Source organism: Phyllobates terribilis, unplaced genomic scaffold (genome assembly GCF_046119375.1).
Source record: "Phyllobates terribilis strain yellow unplaced genomic scaffold, ASM4611937v1 Scaffold_2__4_contigs__length_985480577, whole genome shotgun sequence".
NCBI classification, from domain to species: domain Eukaryota; kingdom Metazoa; phylum Chordata; class Amphibia; order Anura; family Dendrobatidae; genus Phyllobates; species Phyllobates terribilis.
In genome coordinates this window covers 811,606,808-811,627,774 of record NW_027362762.1, presented here as the reverse complement: position 1 = coordinate 811,627,774, position 20,967 = coordinate 811,606,808, and positions in this window count along the sequence as shown.

Here is a 20,967-nt window from a genome sequence, read left to right as displayed (position 1 = left end):
TGCCTGCTAGCCTACCTGGAGGCTCCGCCGTCACTTGCCGTGACCAACTGCCTGTCCAGAGACTCTTGTCTGCTCACCTGGGAGCGCTCATCTGCTACCTGCCTGCTAGCCTACCTGGAGGCTCCGCCGTCACTTGCCGTGACCACCTGCCTGTCCAGAGACTCCTGTCTGCTCACCTGGGAGCGCTCACCTGCTACCTGCCTGCTAGCCTACCTGGAGGCTCTGCCGTCACTAGCCGTGACCACCTGCCTGTCCAGAGACTGTCCCTGTCACTTGCCGTGAGTACCCGTCCTTCTACCCAGAGACTGTCCCTGTCACTTGCCGTGACTACCTGCCCTTCTACTCAGAGACTGTCCCGGTCACTTGCCGTGACTACCTGCCCTTCTACCCAGAGACTGTCCCTGTCACTTGCCGTGACTACCTGCCCTTCTACCCAGAGACTGTCCCTGTCACTTGCCGTGATTACCTGCCCGTGTTCCCTGGGAGCCACCCGCTTCCTTACAAGGACCGCCCCCTTATATAGTTGCTCAGAGGTTCCGCCTCCCAGACCCGTTACATCAGCCTTGTATTGGCAGCTGACATGAAGCCCAGGTTTGTAATGGAGGGGTCTATAAGACGCTCCCATTACTGACCCCATAGTAAAGGTTTTTAAGTAAACACACGGCCTGAAAAAAATCCTTTATTTGAAATAAACGTCCACATGGTTTTAATCATTTATTTAAAAATAAAAAGCACAGTTATACTCACCTAACGCCTAATTCGCTGAAGCCACTGTCCCCTTTAAAAAACTGAAAATAATAAACAACAAAAATACTAACCTAACGCCTAATCTGCTGAAGCCACTATCACCTGTAAAAAAATAAAAGCAAAAAACAACATTATTCCTCACCTGTCCGACGTGATGACATAATCCAGAGTGACCCACGACGATCTGGGTCACTTCAAGAGCAGTCACATCAGCAATCACTGATGTGACTGTTCTAGAGGACAGCACTCTATACACTGACACAGAAGTGTAGCACTGAGCTGCCGGGAGTGAGGTCACATTAGTTCATCAGCTGATGAGCACCAGGGGACCTTACTTACTGCACTGCTGCATGATAATTTTCTCACACAGCTTCGGTGCAGTAAATGAGGTCACCAGAGCTCATCAGCTGATGAATTCATGTGACCTCACTCCCGGCAGCTCAGCGCTATTCACTGCCGGAAGCGATCATGCTTCTGTCAGTGTATAGAGTGCTGCCAGGTGATCGGATCACCGTGGGACACTCAGGGTTACGGTAATAGGTGAGTATATGTTGGCTTTTATTTTAACATTTATTTATTTAAAAAAAAATAATTCTCTGCTAGCACAGACGCCGGCTGATGACAGCTCCCATCAAGCAGAGCCTGCTCTCACTTTTATCAGCGGCTGATGATGAGTAGTCTCTCATCAGCCGACGCCTGTCACCCTCAGTCAATTCTTTGTGCGTTTTTGACCCATTAACATCAATTGAGTCAGTCAAATAAGCAGCAAAAATCCGCAGCAAATCCACAAATATTTTTATACTTGCGTTTTTGCTGCGGATTTGACTGACTCAATTGAAGTCAATGGGTAAAAAACGTGGCAAAAGCGCACAAAGAAATTACATGCTGCAGATTTAAACGCAGTGCAAATCCTGACAGGAAAATTCATAATCATGTGTACAGCACTTCAGGATTGTCATTGCATTAGCTGGCACAAGGATTCCTTAGCGTTTGTGGCCTATTTCTGCGAGGAAAAAATGCAGCGAAAATGCATCAAAAACGGACCATGTGCACATAGTCTTACAGGCTCTTTGTTTCCCTACAAGTTGCTGTCTGCTGAATAAGTAAAGGTTATTCCCATCTTTAGAACCTATCACCTGTCTTAATGGAGCAGTCACTGAACATGTGCACCACCACTCCATTAATTCTTCATGGGACTGCAGTAGAGGCAAGAGAGCCTTTTCGAGAATTCTTACATGATGCTTCAAAGATGGAGAGAGATTGTCATCTGCTGGTCAGGCACAGTCAAGCGGAACCAAGATATGCAAGAGAAGTTGAAGGGGGAGCAGATTTAGATGCTGGTCCCAGTCAGGTGACTTCCAGGAAGGAGTTCCCGGGTATCGGAGGCCAGCGCGCCATGCCTGAGCAGACGTGCTCCTTATGTGCTGAGAAGCCCCGCGTGGTAGGCCTAAGCCAGAGGCCTGCGAGGTGTCACAGCCGGACACCGATGGATGAGCTCCGGATCCCTGACAGATGTGACCCGAGTGCTATGCCTACTGAGGAAAGTCGGAACCTGCTTGCTGTGCTGAGTGAGCTCGCGGAACCCGATGTTGCCCGCCAACAGACGAGGTTTGGACCCCCCTATCCACGGCTTGAAAGACTGCCTCCAACAGCCAGGAAGAGAGGAGTTGGGAGACGGCTGCGCCAGGAAAGTCACGCCAGTGAAAGCAGAGGAGCTGCATACGTGAACAGGGCCGTCACTTCTACTGTTCACTCACGGTACCGGGGCCAGTTGGGTTTAGGTACTCAGGTTGAGAGGGGAATGGTTGGGACGGAAGAAGCTAAACGTGATTTAATTGACTTTGTCCAGAAAAGACTTTCATCCTAGCGGGAATAACCGGTGACCCCCGCTAGGGCCATATATAGAGTTAAAGAACTGATGTGGTGACTCCCATGATTGGGTGCACCACACTACCTTGAGAGACTTCGCATTTTGTTAATATTTCAAATTACCGTTCATTATCCCTGTTGCCATTCCCTTGTTCAGAATACCTGTTATATCAATATATAAGCTGTTTATATTCATCTCTGACTGTCCTCGCCTTGTGTCTCTGTGCGTTGCATTTCGGCACCTGCATTACCAGACTGTGGGAAAAAGATAAGCACTGTGCCCAGATATCTCTTTCAGTCCCATACAGAAAGAATGGAGCAGTGGTGCATATTTAAAGCCATCACACCATTTAGATGAGCTCTGTAGAGCAGCATTCTTGAAATCACTCATAGTCCCAGTGGTGAACCATCACCTACCAGCAAGTTATCACCTATCTTATTTATGTGAATATCCCTTTAAGACCACATTCACACATTTAGTATTTGGTCAGTATTTTACATCAGTATTTGTAAACCAAAACCAGGAGTGGAACAATCAGAGGAAAAGTATAATAAAAACACGTCACCACTTCTGTATTTATCACCCACTCCTGGTTTTGGCTTACAAATACTGAGGTAAAAAACCTTACCTCACCAAATACTGAACGTGTGAATGTGGCCTAAATATGACTCCATTAGTGAGGTTATTCTGACAGAGCACATGTAACTCACAAACCATTTAAAATTTCAGTTGGATTTTGATGTTGTCATAAATGAGCTGAAAGGAGCTCAGAAATAGTTAAAAAAAATTCTGTCAGAACCAGCTAATTTATTCTGCAGTTAGCAATACACAGTTCAACATAGAGGCTGTAGAAAGCAACTGTGCAAAATATTAAATGAAACTCAATTGCAAAACTTATTTAAGTAATAATACATGCATTGAAGGTATCCATATCTTTTAGGCCTGACATTACATTTCGTGGTGCAATTTTTGGAGTCATAGCCCGAAATGGCTCTGCCATCCTAAAGTGGTGTGGGGTTAATCTACAGGCTAATAGTGTTCTGAAGCTGACAGCACTGAGAGCCCCGCTGCCGGGAGGAAATTAACTTTATTCTTCCTGGCAGGATTGGGTTTTCAGTCATAGTGGTAGGTCACTGCTCAGTGCATAGTGAGCGGAGACTGGCACCGCGCTCCTGCACAGACTGACAGCCGGCTCAGCATTATAAGTTTGTTTCCTCCTGGCAGCAAGGCTCTCAGTGCAGGTGTCGGGCAGCTTCAGAATGCTATTTTCCTGCAGATTAACCCCATATATGCATATTTGTAGCATTTTTGCATGACAGGTTCCCTTTAATAAATGTAGACCTCTATGCAGACTTCTTGTTTGAGTCCAAGCAGAGAGGTCTGGGTGGCCTGGCAGGTCATTGCACAACATTGACAATTCATTTTATTGCTTTATTTCCTTTGTGGTGATAATAGTGACAATTTAAACAATAGCAAGCTTCAGGCTGAAGGTCCCAACAATAGGACTTCTTGTGATCTGCTAAGGCTCAGTTTACACTAGTTTTGGGAGCCTCTGTAAGGGTTCAATCGAGTATTTAGACATTTCTCACAGCAATAATAGTGCGGTCTGTATCAGTAATTTTGTTCTTGCAAATGCTAGAAAAGACCTAAAGTCAAAAGGGTTTGTCAGTGTTATTTTGGATCTAGTGGAAAACAGATCTGTCATAGTGTTGTGGCTTCCGATAAAAATGACAGCAAAGATGTTATTGCCAAAAGAGCTTTATCACTGAAGGATCATTGGTAGTGAAATTTCTATATACTTCACATTCCACTGTAATCTCAGGTAGGCAAAGTAACTGATACCAAGTGAACCAGAAATCCATCTGTAGACAGCACTTTACTGAGATTTGTTTCTTGTCAGTACAGAGGGGAGAACTGGTTGGCTGAACGAGATGCTGTTATGATAGTGTAGCAACTCACTTGGGAAAAAGATAACACAGTAAAAACTGAAACTGACCCTGCCGGTTCCTGTACTGACTAGAGATCCTGAGCCAGCAGACCCTAATGGTTTCTGTGTGAGCTGAGATAGCCCTAACCACAGACTAGGTGATGGCAACTCGGACCTATGCTGCCTGAAAAGCCGACAAATGGTTCAAGTTCCTCCTAAAGAACAGGAGGGTAGAGCAGAGTGCAAATTACCTACAGAAGAGAAAGTGTGCTGAAATAGAAAGAGATCCCAGAGTGAATAAAACAAACAAAATAAAGGATTAAATATGTACTGTTAGAGAATATGCTGCCTACTTCCTAAAAAGAAACAGAAGATAGGTGCAGAGTAAAGAACATAAACAGCAGAGAGATAAACCCTAGCTAGTCTTTCACCGATTGGCTTAAACTACAGCACAATGACTGGACATTCAAATGAGACTGTCACCAGCAGGAAATACCAGCAGTGGGAAGGTATATAAAGCCACACTCAAAAGGTGATAGAGCAGACAAATTAGTAAATGAAAACACCTGTTACCCTAAAAAGACTGAAGAAAGGATAACAGAAAGGAAACACCCGGAAAAAAAGGTGTATATGTTGTGGCTCGGTGGTCAAAGAAGCCGACCACAAAGCACAGGCTCAAGGGTTCAACTCCAGGCGCATGACAGATGCCAAAATGCAGTTCGGAGGAATTACCCAGTCTCATTGAAGAGACTCATGTACGGAGACTTCTTTTCTCCCATGGGAAAAAATATCCAAAGTAACTCATACCAGCCAAACCATAGACTAGTATGAGTTACATTCGCTTTGGTAGAGTTAATTTTTTTCCATTTTGCCTTAAAAATAAGTTTCCACACATGGTTAAATCTAATCAGTAAGAGCCAGTGTCTCTTGCTCCCTGGGTTGCATCTAGGCGTCTCATTCAGTCAACCAGTACCCTGTTCAGCACTGATGAGGGGAAAAAACCCTGAAACAGTGCTGTTTACATGTGAGTCTGTTTACAAGTGTTTTGGCTGGTATAAGTTGTTTTGCCTAAATGCCATTAAAAATTCAAAGTGGACTGTGAAAGATCTAGAAATATAGCTCAGAGATTAAAAAAAAAAATGTAGTCTATCCAAAGCAAGATTTCAAGCCATCTGTATTTGTAATTCATTTGAGATTTTGATCCCAATGGTTAATTTTTGCTTATCAACCTTTTCAGATTAAGAATTCAAGTCAAGACAGTTACCAACATACGCCAGGTTGGTACTACCGTAGTAATCATATTGTCACCCATAGAAATGAGACGATTTCACGAGATTTGCATTTGCCAAATGTGATGGGTTTTGCTGGGAAACTTGATTCATAGTGAAGTTTTTCTCCACAAATTGAATGTTTCTCCAGACCTCGGAGCATAATAAATGTAACATGTAACATGTAAAACAAAAACAAAAAAACAAATACTCACCTTGCCATGCACTTGTCCCAGCCCCCTGATGTATCCAGTACCTGCTGCCTAACTTTCTGGTTCTCAGGGCTTCTTGTTTCTAGGATCATGCACCAGTGTCTTCACTCTAGAACAGGACTTCCAGCTGTGAACACGCCTTTAAGGTCACTGCATGTTGTAACATCGTGACATCATGGCATCCCGTCACCTCCAAGGTCTGGTGTCTTCACTCTACATCAGTTTTGGCCGTGATCAGGCCTTGAAAATCACGGGACATCATGATGTCACGATGTTATGACACACCGCAACCTCTAAGGCCCTTTTTAAGAGTGCCGACAACTGTGGAACAAGAGGCACTGAAAACCGGACACACGGGCAATGGACACTGGAGGCAACGGGTTGCCGGGACAGGTGATCAGTGAAGTAAGTATTATTCATTTTCTGGGGGTTTGTTTTTTAATCTTTTGCTAGCCCTCTATAGTTTAGTAAAATTATCGACCCCTGTGGCTGCCATTTTTCTGTATTTTTATTTGGATCAAATTACAAAAAAAATGCATTCTGGACAATACATATTTTTTGTAAAATTTCAGTAGAATAGACATCTCAAACACAATGATGTCTAAAAATATAATTTATTGTATTATATACTATCCCAAAGGGGCAACATTTGCTCACGTAAATGCCATACACTTGTGAATGCTTTCAATAAGGAAGTTTTGAATGTCTGCTGCTTTAATCTAATATGTAAAATACACACGGTCGGTGTTCCAAGTTCTTTAGCTGGGCACTACCATTCCAAGGTGGTGATCTGCAAAGTTTCTAAGTAATCAATGCCGGTTGTGCTTGCTGTCTTAGATAATTTTTTTCACAGAACACTGGCATTGGCAGCACATAGTGGGTAGGATATGATGTTATACTCCCTCAGGCTTCTGGCTACATGTCAGAAGTGCTTAGTATTCGCGTCATCCAAAAAGTGGCTACAGTTTAGTCAAAATAACCAAAAATTATGCATAAATTTGAGACACATCGTGATGTGCATTATATGATCCTTTACAATATAGAAAAATCTAAAGTGGTCCATTCCAAAATATCATTTACAAAATCAAAGACAATATTTGGAATGGTCTACATGGACTTAAACATTTATTTCTAGGTTTAGTGTCCCTTTAACTTAAAGAGTACCTTTCTTGTACTTTTTTTTCCTTTAAGATCTTTTCCATAACTTGCATGTCCTGCATGTTTGTAGGGTCTAAATCCTGAGACTCCTGTCAATCACTGAAAAAAAAAGAAAATGCACTGATATGTGCTGCTCTTCTGCATGAGGCTCCTGAGCCCATTCCATATCATACACTGACATGTAACGTACATGTAGGTCAATTGTTGTGAGTTAAAAAAAATTATGCAGTGGCGGCGTAACTAGAGAGGAGAAAAGTGGGCATTTGAACTAGATGCAGCCTGCAGGAGGTGCTATTGAGCCTCCAGTGCGATGGTATCCCAGACAGTCAGCTCAGAGAAGGTATAAACCACTGGTTCCCTGCACACAATTGTGCTTGCTTCTTTCACACAAAAGTGCAATTTAAGCACAGACTGCTGGCACTTCTCAGTCAGGGCGATTTCAGCATTTCGATCAGGTCAGCTGATCATGCTGCTGATGTCACAACTAGTGTTGAGCCACCCCCGTAGTGTTCGAGTTCGGTTCGGTTCGTCGAACACCCGTGTGTTCGCCGAACTGTTCGTCGAACTGTTCGTCGAACACCTTCGAACACCGTTAAAACCAATGGCAGGCAAACAAAAACACATAGAAACACATAGAAAACACCTTCAAAGGTGTCCAAAAGCTGACAAACTGCTCAGAAGACATAACTAACACATGGAAAAGTGACAAGTACATATAGTCATGCGAAAATAAAAGAGGTGGAGGAGTAAAAGGAGGGGGAGACACAGATATAGGCATGTCATGCCCTTCTAAAATCCAAAAAGTGAGAAGCCGACACGGCCAGTCCGCTCCTGCCCGTGCCACCTCCGTGTCGCCGGGTTTGTGCCAGAGCCGCGGTGAACCCTGACGGCCAGCCCCCCTCTCCCAATACTGGTGCCTGTCCGCTGGTGGGTCGAGCGAGCCCCCCTGTGGTGGAGGCAGCTCTAAGCTTTTTAATTTAAATTGTCTCTCTAATTTGAATGAATACACTTTAAATCCATTTACAAGGATCTATTGGAGGGCAAGTCTCATGCCAGCAGCCGCGGTAATTCCAGCTCCAGTAGCGTCCACTAAAGCTGCTGCAGTTAAAAAGCTTTTATAAGGATCGAGCTCGGCTGTCCACCGCAAGGCATCCAACTGCCAGTCCCAGCCCCTATGCCTTGGGGTGCCTCCTGATGCTCTTCACTAAGTATCCCATGGTCCCGAAGCATTTCCTTTGAAAAAATTAAGTGTCTAAACTACAGGTGGTGCAGCTTGCTTAACAGCCGGGATAATCCGCTGACTAGCAGACACTGCTACTAGGCACAAAGTATTTCCTGGGCTAGATGCAGTTAAAAATTTGTAATTAGATACTCTCGTTGGATGCTGAGAAAGCATTCCATAGAGTCTCCTGGCACGCCATATATGATTCTCTTAAAAAGCTTGGGGTAGGGGTCTAGGGGACCCTTTTATAGCCAAAATCACGGCCCTGTATCGCAATACGTCACCTAGGCTGAAGATAAATGGAACTGTAGCACCCTGAGGGCTCGGTTGCTACAGACGTATTGCACCTCACCCAGAGGTGTGATATCTCACTCTCAGGTAAGGATGGAGTGTGGATCAGGACCTGACACCTGCATGCATTACACCACATTGCCGTGGGGCAGGGCGACCAATATGCCCCTGAGATGGGCACGACAGTCCCTGTCCCTGGCTGGAGTGGGGGGAGGGAACACTGAGGAAGGGGAACCCTGTAGTGCAGGAGCAGGGAGGAAGCAGTTCCTGGGTGCATTGAGAAGGGAGTATAAAAGGTGGGCACCATCTTAGTTCAGTGCAGAGAAGTCTGAGCAGAAGTGGCAGGGAGCAGGGGCTCTGCATGAGCTCTGCTCCGGAGGAGGGCCTAGTAACAGAGGCCCAGGCCTGGAAGAGGGAGAAGGAAGGAAGAGGAGCGGAGAAGGCTCCAGGAACGAGGAATGAAGGGATCCCAGGGGTGCGGACGGGCGAGTCGCCACCGCACGCCCGAATCCACCTGCGTGGAGGGGTCAGGCCAAAGGGGGAGACCGGTCCCCGAACTAGTGGAGGCAGGAAACGACCCTCAGCTAGAAACCGGAGGCTCTGACATTTTATGTGGCGCAGCCCCTCGCTACACCCGCTAGGAAGGCACCACATAGGGTCAGGGAAACTGGCGCCAAGTTTACCAAGAGGAGGCCCGAGGCAGCCGGACAGAAGTGTTGGTAAGAAAGGCCAGACAAAGGACACACAAAGGGGGTCCTGTGAAGTGCTCCAAAGTTATCTGGGAGTTGTCTGAGCCCCTCACCTGGTGAGCACAGTACGACGTTGTCAGCCGTTACCTGCAGACGTGGTCTGGATAATAAGAACTGTGAGTAAAGGCCCTGAACTGCATCACTGACTCCGTGTCGTTACTGCTGCTGCCCTGCACCATCACCCCCATCCTCCGCATACACTGCCCTGAGGCTATACTCCTCCCGTGGGGAGTTATGCTACGCTCTGCTGCACCCACAACACCAGCCTCAGCGGTCTGCCCTGTAGCGGCGGTTCACTCTGACCGCAATCCACGGGTGGCGTAGTCGGACATTTAAACATCAAAACCACATAAATAGTTCCGCCACTGGTTTGACCGCCCTGAGCCACGGAACCGGGTCGCCGCCACGAAGACTACAACCACCAGCATCCACCAAAAAGGGTCCGGCTCCGGGTGTCCCAAGGCCCAGGGGGTGCGTCAGAACATTTTCATCACCTTTCACAATCACCAATGGGACAAGGCAGTGATGTCCTCTGTCCCCTCTCTTATACATCCTAGTGACGGAGCACCTGCTCTCATCAATTCGCCATAACCCCAATATTAGGTGGATTGAGGTGGGAGGCACCGAGTACAAGTGCTCTCTATTTGCTGATGATGTCCTAGTATATATCACTCAATCACATATATCCATCCATGCTGTTATGGCTGAAATAGATCACTTTGTTACATGGTAAAATTTTAAAATCAATGCAGCGAAGTCTGAGGCCCTCGATGTCTCCCTCCCCAAATCCATATAGGATTCCATCCAGTCCAACTTTCCCTTTGCCTGGCCCTCACAGGGTATCAAATACTTAGGAATTCCTATTCATAGAGACCTCTCCCATCTATGTTATCTTAATTTTGGGCCCTTTATTGAACAACTCCATACAGACCACGGTTGGCAAGTTAGAACTGTAAGATTCACTACGTGAACCACTGGTGTTTTGTGGAAAAGCACATGTACACTGCGTTCCAAATTATTATGCAAAAAGTGTTTAGGAGTGATAAGGGAAGAATTTGTTTGTTTGTCAGTTAAACTCATTGATGGTGATGTGTGTCAGGGCTCTTTATATCACTGTAAGCAATTGCAGACACCTGTGCTAATTAGTTTGGCAGGTGTGTCCAATGAAAGGCAAGACTACTTAAGAAGGCTCTCTCACATTATTAAGCAGCCTACATTTTCTGCCAAAATGGGAAAGAAAAAGGATGTGTCGGCTGCTGAGAAGCAACAAATTGTGGAGTGTTTAGGTCAAGGCATGACTACAATCAACATTGTGCGATGATCAGGATGAAGTGTTTTGGCAATCAAGAAGTATGTAGCTGATTCACAGTACACACGTGTGCGTGCTGATAAGGGCAAATTGAGGACTCTTTCCTACAGGCAATTACGTCAGGTTGAAAGAGCAGCGGCAAAAAAGCCTTGTCATAGCAGCAGACAAGTTTTTGAAGCTGCTTGTGCCTCCAACGTCCCCCGAACAACAAGATGCAGGGTCCTTCAGAGGTTTGCAGCTGTGCATGCGCCATCCTGTCGACCTCCTCTATCCACTTCACACAAGCAGAAACGGCTCCAGTGGGCCAAACATTACATGAAGACTGATTTCAAAACTGTTTTGTTCACGGATGAGTGCCGTGCAGCGCTCGATGGTCCAGATGGATGGAGTGGAGGATGGCTGGTTGATGGACACCCCACGCAAACACGGCTACAGCGCCAACAAGGAGGAGGTGGAGTAATGTTTTGGGCTGGAATCATGGGGAGAGAGATTGTCGGCCCCTTTAGGATCCCTGAAGGCGCTAAAGATGAACTCCATAATGTATGTGGATTTTCTCAAACAGCACTTCCTGCCATGGTTCAAGAAGAAGAACCGTGTATTTCACAGCAAGATCATTTTTCTGCATGATAATGCACCATCTCATGCTGCACATAAAACATCTGCATCTCTGGCTGATATGGGCATAAAAGGGGACAAACTTATGGTGTGACCCCCATGCTCCCCTGACCTCTACCCCATTCAGAACCTTTGGAGCATCATTAAAAGGAGTGTCTATGATGGCGGGAGGCAGTTCACATCTAAGCAACAGCTCTGGGAGGGTATTCTGTCCTCATGCAAAACAATTGAAGCAGAAACCATCCAAAACCTGACAAATTCAATGGACGAGAGAGTTCAGAAGCTCCTTTCGAACAAGGGGTCCTATGTGAAAATGTAACATCACCTAGAATAAAGTTTTGAGTTGAAAACTGTTTGATTTCAGTTTCTAACAACCTGCTAATGCTTATAATTTCAAAAATGACCATTTTTTTGGTCTTTATTAAAATGAAAAGGTTGATCGAAAAGTTTGGGGGATCTAAGAGTGTGGCAACCCAGTAGTCATGATTACTTCGAATTCTGACAATATGAGGGTCATGCTGCAGGTAGTGCAGCAAGAAGGCACTTATGTGCCTTGCGCATCTCGGAGCCCCAAAATTATTTTCCGGGCTAGATGCAGCTAAAAATTATTTTTAATTTTAAATCTGGTGAAGCTTTAGTATAGATGGCCTAATAGGATCAGTGCTGCACACTGCTACAAAGCCCAAATTATTTTCCAGTCAAGATACAGATAAACATGATTAGTAATTTGAAAGCTTAAAACGGTTGGTAGGGTGATTTTAACCAATCATCAAGCTTTTACTCTCCCCAGGATGACACAGGGGTAGAAAAGTCGTTTCGGATCCATGATTTGTTCATCTTTATGAACGTGAGTCTGTCTACATTATCAGTGGAGAGCCGCGTGCGCTTATCTGTCAGCACACCACCAGCAGCGCTGAACACACGTTCAGACAGAACGCTGGCTGCGGGGCATGACAAGATCTCCAAGGCGTAAGTGGCTAGCTCCGGCCATTTATCCAGATTGGAAGCCCAAAAAGAGCAAGGGTCCAGTGACACAGTCGTGGCTTCAATGTTTACTTGGAGATACTCCTGTACCATCGTCTCTAGGCGTTGACTATGTGTCAGACTTCTTGTCTCCTGTGGCCTTGCAAAGGATGGGCTAAAAAAGTGGTGAAATGATTCCGCAAAATTGATGTTACCAGCAGATACTGTGGTTCTGTTACGGTTTGAGTGCTGAACACTTGACGGTCCCACGGTTGGCAAGTTGGAACTGTGAGATTCACTACGTGCACCACTGGTATTTTGTGGAAAAGCACATGTAAGATTCTGCAACAGTCTCTGCTGATACTCCTGCATGCGTGCATCCCTTTGTATGGCAGGAATAATTTCTGCAAATTTACTTTTGTACCGGGGATCTAACAGTGTGGCAACCCAGTAGTCAGGATTATTTCTAATTCTCACAATTCGAGGGTCATGTTGCAGGTAGTGCAGCAAGAAGGCACTCATGTGTGTTGCGCATCCAGGAGCACCAAGTCCCTGTTGTGTTGGTGGCGAGGTAACAATCATGCTTCCTTCCTCTGTCCTCTCCCCCCAACCTCGCACAACAGAAATGTGATCAAGGTCTCCCTCATCTGATGAGTCTTCCATCAGTTCGTCATCCACTTCTTCCTGGGCTCCTGCACCTTCCTCACTAGTTTGGCTGCTACCATGCGCCTGGTAAAACCATCTCCGCCACCCTCACATGCCTGCCGCCTTGGTGCTGCCGACCGTCTGGACCTTGCAGATGTTAGCCCTTCCGCATACAACTCCTCCTCCTCTACTTCCTCCACCTCCTCTTGTGCCACCACCTGACTCCGAATTCTGTTTAACATGTGCTCCAGCATGTAAATCACCGGAGTAGTCATGCTGATAATGGCATCGTCAGCACTAAACATCTTCGTCGCCATTTCAAAACTGTGCAGAAGGGTGCATAGGTCCCTGATCTGAGACCACTCCTCCAGCGTGATTTGCCCCACCTCTGAATCTCGTTGGCCCAGGCTATACGTCAGAACGTATTGCACCAGGGCTTGTCGGTGCTGCCACAGTCGCTGCAACATGTGCAGAGTTGAATTCCACCGGGTAGGCACATCGCATTTTAGCCGGTGAAGTGGCAGGCCCAACGACTTCTGTAGAGATGTAAGTCGCTGAGCTGCGGGATGCGAACGGCGGAAGTGAGCACACAGCGACCGTGCCCTCTGCAGAAGGCCATCTAGTCTGGGATAGTGGGCTAAAAATTGCTGGACAACCAGGTTCAACATGTGAGCCATACAAGGCACGTGTGTGACATTGCCCCGGCGAAGGGCCGCACCCAGGTTTGCAGCATTGTCGCACACGGCCTTCCCTGGTTTCAGGTCCAGTGGAGACAACCATTCATGAAATTGGTTCTCCAGAGCTGACCACAACTCCTCAGCTGTGTGACTCACATTTCCCAGACATTTCAATGTAAAAACCGCCTGATGACGTTGAGCCCTACTGCCAGCATAGTAAGGAGGTGTGCAGGATCCCTTCTGCGCAGTTAGAAAGCTTGTGGCATGACCAGACAGGCTTTGGGTGCAGGTGGAAGACCGAGAGGAGGTTGAGGAGGCAGAAGCAGTGGAGGAACTTTGACATAAAGAGGATTGACGCACAACTCGAGTTGGGTCATCTTTATCGATCTGAAAAAATGCCCAGGCTATGCAAGGCTTAGCACCCATGCGACCTGAAGAGCCACCACGACTTGTGGTGAGAGGCAGAGTTGTGTTTGAGGATGCAGTTGTTGACGTGCTTCCAGTACTACGTCTCTGTCCAGGAAGGCGCAACCTGACCTCGTCGTCACTAGCATCTTCCTCCACCTCCTCTGCTGACCTCATCTCTTGGCTGACTGTGGGTTGACAGTAAGTGGGATCTCCGACCTCATCATCATCACCCTGTGCGTTATAACACCCGTCGTCCTCAGAGCCAACCTGTTCCTGCCCTGACAAAAAACTAAAGTTGTCGCTCCAATCAGGTATTTGAGTCTTATCATCGTCTTCCTCATTGTCTCCACCAACAGGAGTTACAGTTTGGGAATGAGGGTCTACATTATGGTCAGAACCTTCTGCGTCTGGTCCTGGATCCGACTCATAAAGATTCTGGGCATCAGTGCAGATCATTTCCTCGTCTGGATTCACAGAAGCGCTGGAGTCGACCTCTGATTCCCAGGCTATAGTATGAGTAAACAGCTCTGCAGACTCAACCATCTGTTCTACCTCATACTCAGACGGGCAGCTGGAGATTTGGGAGCTGTGAGGAAGCAAGTGCGATTTGGGTGACACCTTTGAGGACTGGAGTATTTGTGATGTTGAAGTTGATGTGGAGGAGAGCCCACTTAAAGGAGCACTTCATATCCGTTGAAGCACCTGCTGTTTTTGTGCCTCATCTGGAATTTGTAGCGATTGGCGTGGCCGTAAGAAAGGGATCTTATCACATTGTCCGCTAAAAGAAGTAGACATTTTAGTTTGGCTGGAAGATGGTCTTTCTTCTGCAGATGTTACTGTTGCTTTAACACCTACCCCACGGACACAACCTTTTTTCCCCTTCCCAACATGCCTATTCCCCTTTCCACCAGCAGCAGGCCTTTTTCCACTCATTTTGGTGGTTAACTAATTCACAACTCTGGAGTTGTTTGCACAAAAAAACAATGGATGGTAACCGAGCAGAGCTGAGTGGCCAAACTGTGGTATTAGGCCAAAACTATTGGCTGGGTTAGATGCAGAAAAAAATTATTTTGAATTTGCAACCTGATGGAGGTCAGTATAGATGGATTAATAGAACAAGACCCACACACAGCTAGAAGCCCAATATTTTTTCAGAGGTAGATGCAGGAAAAAAATATATTCAGTTTGCAACCTGATGGAGGTCAGTATAGATGGACTAATACAACAAGTCCCACACACAGCTAGAAGCCCAAATATTTTTTCAGAGGTACTGTAGATGCAGATAAAAATTAGTTTTAATTTGCAACCTGATGGAGGTCAGTATAGATGGACTAATAGAGAAAGTCCGACACACTACTAGAAGGCAAAATATTTTTTCAGAGCTAGATGCAGAAAAAAATTATATTCAGTTTGCAACCTGATGGAGGTCAGTATAGATGGATTAATAGAACAAGACCCACACACAGCTAGAAGCCCAATATTTTTTCAGAGGTAGATGCAGAAAAAAATATATTCAGTTTGCAACCTGATGGAGGTCAGTATAGATGGACTAATACAACAAGTCCCACACACTGCTAGAAGCCCAATATTTTTTCAGAGGTAGATGCAGAAAAAAATATATTCAGTTTGCAACCTGATGGAGGTCAGTATAGATGGACTAATACAACAAGTCCCACACACAGCTAGAAGCCCAAATATTTTTTCAGAGGTACTGTAGATGCAGATAAAAATTAGTTTTAATTTGCAACCTGATGGAGGTCAGTATAGATGGACTAATAGAGAAAGTCCGACACACTACTAGAAGGCCAAATATTTTTTCAGAGCTAGATGCAGAAAAAAATTATATTCAGTTTGCAACCTGATGGAGGTCAGTATAGATGGACTAATAGAGAAAGTCCGACACACTACTAGAAGGCCAAATATTTTTTCAGAGCTAGATGCAGAAAAAAATTATATTCAGTTTGCAACCTGATGGAGGTCAGTATAGATGGATTAATAGAACAAGACCCACACACAGCTAGAAGCCCAATATTTTTTCAGAGGTAGATGCAGGAAAAAAATATATTCAGTTTGCAACGTGATGGAGGTCAGTATAGATGGACTAATACAACAAGTCCCACACACAGGTAGAAGCCCAAATATTTTTTCAGAGGTACTGTAGATGCAGATAAAAATTAGTTTTAATTTGCAACCTGATGGAGGTCAGTATAGATGGACTAATAGAATGATGCTATGCCCAAAAGATTTTACTTCACTAGGTGCAGTAAAAAAATTGGTATTCTATACACAGGTGGTATATCTTGCAACACAGATAGGCTACTCCACTGACTAACACACTCTGCAATAGGCCAAAAAGGATTAGCTTTGCTAGATTCAGCCAAATGCTGTGAAAAAAACTTGCACAGCACTGGCACAGACCTGCCTGGCAAAAACTGATAGGAACTGATGTAACCTAGTCCTGAAAAGGACTCCAATTACAATTAGTCTTTAATCCCACAACCTATCTATTTAAGAGCACAGACCTCCCTGATAAAAGTCGTAGGAAATGCTGTAACCTAGTCCTTAAAAGGACTGCAATCACAACTATTCCCTACTCCCAAGCTATCTGTATATTTGTGCGAAAATTGGCTTGAAATTAACAAGGTATAGCGCACACAGCAACAGCGGTGCCGTCTAACACGCAGCTGCAGCAGTGAGAAAATGGTGGCGACGGGGAAAATGGCTTGATCTTATAGGGCAAGGACATGTGACATACACTGCCAATGACACATGCCCTTGCTTGTGTGAAAAAAAGCACTTCGCTCCGTGTGTGCGCTGCTGATAGGCTGACAGATTGCACCTCCCCACTGCAAATGCGGGAAAGAGAAAAAAAAATGGAGATCTTCATTGTTCCTGCAGAGATCCATCCCCTCCCCTCCCCCCACCCCGCTGTACACTCAAACTGCGTATTAACATTAATTTTCATCATTACTGAGAAAAAATCCAGTTATGATTTTGGTGCACGAACAGTTATCGAACATAACCTCGAACAGCCGAATTTTTCTCAAATTGTTCGTGTTCGCCGAACGGCTCGAACACCGCCCAAAACAGCTCGAATTTGAGATTGGCGAACAGTTCGAGTAGAACAACGCTCATCTCTAGTCACAACTGCACTGCATAGGAGGTTGTTGGCAACCAAAGAAGCAAAAGTTTTATTGTAAGGCAGGAGTATGAGGAGACAATTGTATGGTAAGGGGGAAATATGTGAGGAGACAGTATGGGTGGGGAGAGGGAGATACGTATGAGGAAAAGGCATGAGGAAGGTAGAAATGTGTAAAGAGATAGTATGGAGGGAGAATTGTGTGAGGGGACAGTATGGGTGGAGAAATGTATGAGGGGACAGTATGGGGGAGAAATGTGTGAGGGAACAGTATGGAGGGAAATGTTCAAGGAGACAGTATGGGGGAGAAATTTGTGAGGGAATAGTATGTGGAGAAATGTGTGTGAGGCACAGTATAGAGACTGGGTTGTGTGTTGGGCACTATAAAGAGAGGGCACAGTTTCAGGGGAGAAATGTGTGAGGTAACAGTATAGAGTACAGAGAGAAAAGGGAAGTATAGAGACTGGATATTAGGGAGCAGTATAAAGAGGGAGCAGCATGGGGAAGTGTGTGGACATAGTATGAAGGGGATAATGCGGAGGGTGGGGGTGTGTGAGTTGGTCTTTTGTAGTATAATGCTTAAGTCAGTAAGGTTACTACTAGTGGAGAATCATGAAAAAACGTTAACTTTAAAACCTATAACCTTTATTAATATAAACCTTAAAAAAGATAATAAATTGACCCCAAAATAAACACACACACACAAAACGACTACCACCAACCCAGAAGAAAATATTCCAATAGATCAATAGGTTATCAAACCTGTTGATTGTAATGGGGGTGTCTATCTGATACCTAGACTGCCCCTCAACTCTGCCTTCCTATCAGCCGAGGTTGGCACCCTGGGGGATAACGTTGTGGCGCCACCACTCCACGAAGGCACTCCTTGAAGTCCCTCCGTGTCCCTATGTCTTCCCAGACGTGGATATATGACAACAGATGTTGAAAAACAATCACAACAGATATAGATATACCCAGATCATAATAAAGTGACCACAAGTTTTTGAAAAAAATCCCTTTTCTTTCCGTGGAGTATCAATCAATTTATATATACACAGAATCTCCTGTGCTTAAATGATTAATTAATTAATGATTGATTGATACTCCCTGGAAAGAAAAGGACTTTTTACTGGTTGGGTTAGTTGGCCTTGAATGCCCCAAAGTCATTGAGGTTCTAATTCTCGGCAGCCAGTGGAAGGGTGAGACTCTGTTATTTGCACTATCTTGTGTATTTGCTGGGAATGTACTATTTGTTATTGACTGTTGGTGATCCAATAAAGTCTTACTGGAGTATGGTACCTTCACCCTGTGATGTCTGAGTAGTGTTCTGCCCATGGGGAAGAAGTATGGACGTTCGATGGGATGAGCCATGGACCATGCGGTCTTTCTAAAGACATCCAGGCCAGTGGACGAGAGCACCTACTGACCCTAATGTCTCCACACTGTGATACATGGCTATGTTAATAAAGTATTGTTCCATTTTGACAAGTTTAGAGTTATTAAATCTGTATTTATGTTAGGAGCATTAACTAATTATCAAATTAAGCATCGTAGCATGTCTTATTCCAACAGCATGCAATACACTCACTGTCAGGATTCGTTTCTGCTTGCTGGTTCATCATGTCACCACTCATATGTGATTTTAATACTCACAGTCATATGCCAACTATATTCTCCTACTTCTCTCAATGAAGTCAATGAAGCAGGTACTGTAGCATTAGACTGCACATTGAGAAGTTTCAGAAGAGCTGGTCAACACATGACTGTAGGTATGCAAGTCGCATAAAAGTGGTGACATAACGAATACTCAAACAGATTAAATTGTGTATAGGAGAGGGCGCCAAACTGATTTTTTTCCCTTTATGTAGAAAAACCTATATTCAGCTATGGCCATGTAATTTTGTAACATGCAGTCAAAGAACTGAAAGGTTTAAATAAATATTGGTAAAACTGCCAAAAAAAATGCTTAGCCCCCATCAATTTTTTTTCTCCAGTGTTTTTTCTTCTGTTTACCCTTCTGTTTATGACGCGCCCCCTGGGCCAGTGTTGTTGGGGATACCCGGAGCCGGATCAGATGGGGGTTGTAGTCTCCGAGTGGCTGTGACCCGGTCCGTGCCCAGGGTGTCAAGCTCAGTGTGTGGCAGTCCTTATGATGTTACTAGATGTTCTTTTGTGTCGACTACGCCACCCGTTGAATTGCGGTCAATACGGCCGCCGCTGCAGCAGGGTCCACTGAGGCTGGTGATGTGTGTGCAGCTTAGGTAGTATAACCCCCAACGGGAGGGGTATAGCCTCAGGGGGTCAGCCGTGGAGGATGGTGGTTGTGAAGGTGCAGCAAGGAGACTCAGAGACATAAAATGCAGTTCCAGGGTTTTACTTACTGGTGTTGCTCGGGTCACTGTGTACAGCAGTGACCACCCAAGCCGTGCTGCGTCCACCAGGTCCTGGACTCGGTCAACTCCCAGGCAACTCCGGAGTGTGGTCCTGAGCTCCTTTCTGTCTCTCCCTTCTTCTGGCCGTTCCCACCAGGGATCCACCTAAGTCCGGCTCCCTCGGGCCTCTTGTTGGTCAAGCCTCCTCTGGGCTCCCTGACCCTATTCTTGGTCTGCCTTCCGGGTGGATTTAGTGGGTGATCGTGGCAGATCCTGCCCACGACCTCCGGTTCCTGGCTAAGGTGTGCTGTAGCCTCTGCCAGCTTGGGATCCGGTACCCTGTTGCCGACCCTTCACCCTATTAGCTCTCTTATGGGCTCTTGGGGTCCCCTCTGCGCCTCTGGGTCTCTCTCTCTTCTCCTCTGCTCTGCTTCTCAGGTTACACTCTGACAGACTGACGTCTCACAGACTGACAACTGACTGACTGACCGTGGCTGACTGACTGACATCTCACAGACTGACCCTGATCTAAGATGGTGCCCACCTTATATACTCCCTCTATGTGTGAGCTCAGGTGACCAGCACCCAATGAGCTCCTAGCTTTACCCAGGCTGCTCCCCCTATCTGCCCCTACACTACTGGGATGTTCCACCCCCCCTCCCACTCCAGCCAGGAACAGACACTGTCGTACCTGCACATTTCTCTAGTGGGAGTACCATCGGTCTGTTCCTCGGAAATGGGATGTGTGTAGTGCATGCAGCCTACTAGCTCAGTTCCACACTCCATCCTTACCCGGGAGTGGAATATCACACCTCTGGGTTGAGGTGCAATACCCCTGTAGCAGCCGAATCCTCAGGGTGCTACATTCCCCCCTGGTAAATCACAGCACGGATTCGGGCTGTAAAATATAAACATCCAAAACATACAATTTTTTTTTCATAAACATAAACATAGAAAACATCATATAGATATATCAGCAATAAACTTTTCATATAAATAACATTCTTGTTTCTGGTTCCTCCGGTCACTGTGCAACTTGTGACCGGGTAAAGTGCGACAGTCTCTCTTGGAATAAAACAGTTCCCTATAAAACCGGTAGGGGGGCGCTTTAGGAAGCGCAACTATTTACAAGGGGATATGGCCGCTCTCAGTCCTCGGCCAGGTATTAGGAACTAGGGACACACGGGCATCAGTTCAATTGGCTGGTCCCAACGGGGACTATATTTTAACTAGAACAGTTCTTATACCCTGACGGGTAACTATGTACAGTCTCCCTCTACCGTACTTCAACGACGGCGTCCTCCTGCTCCTTCTTTAGATTCTTCAGACCCGTCCGGGTCCTCTTGCTCCTCCTCACACCGCAGCTCCTCCTCCGTCAGGCGATGCACATGGAGG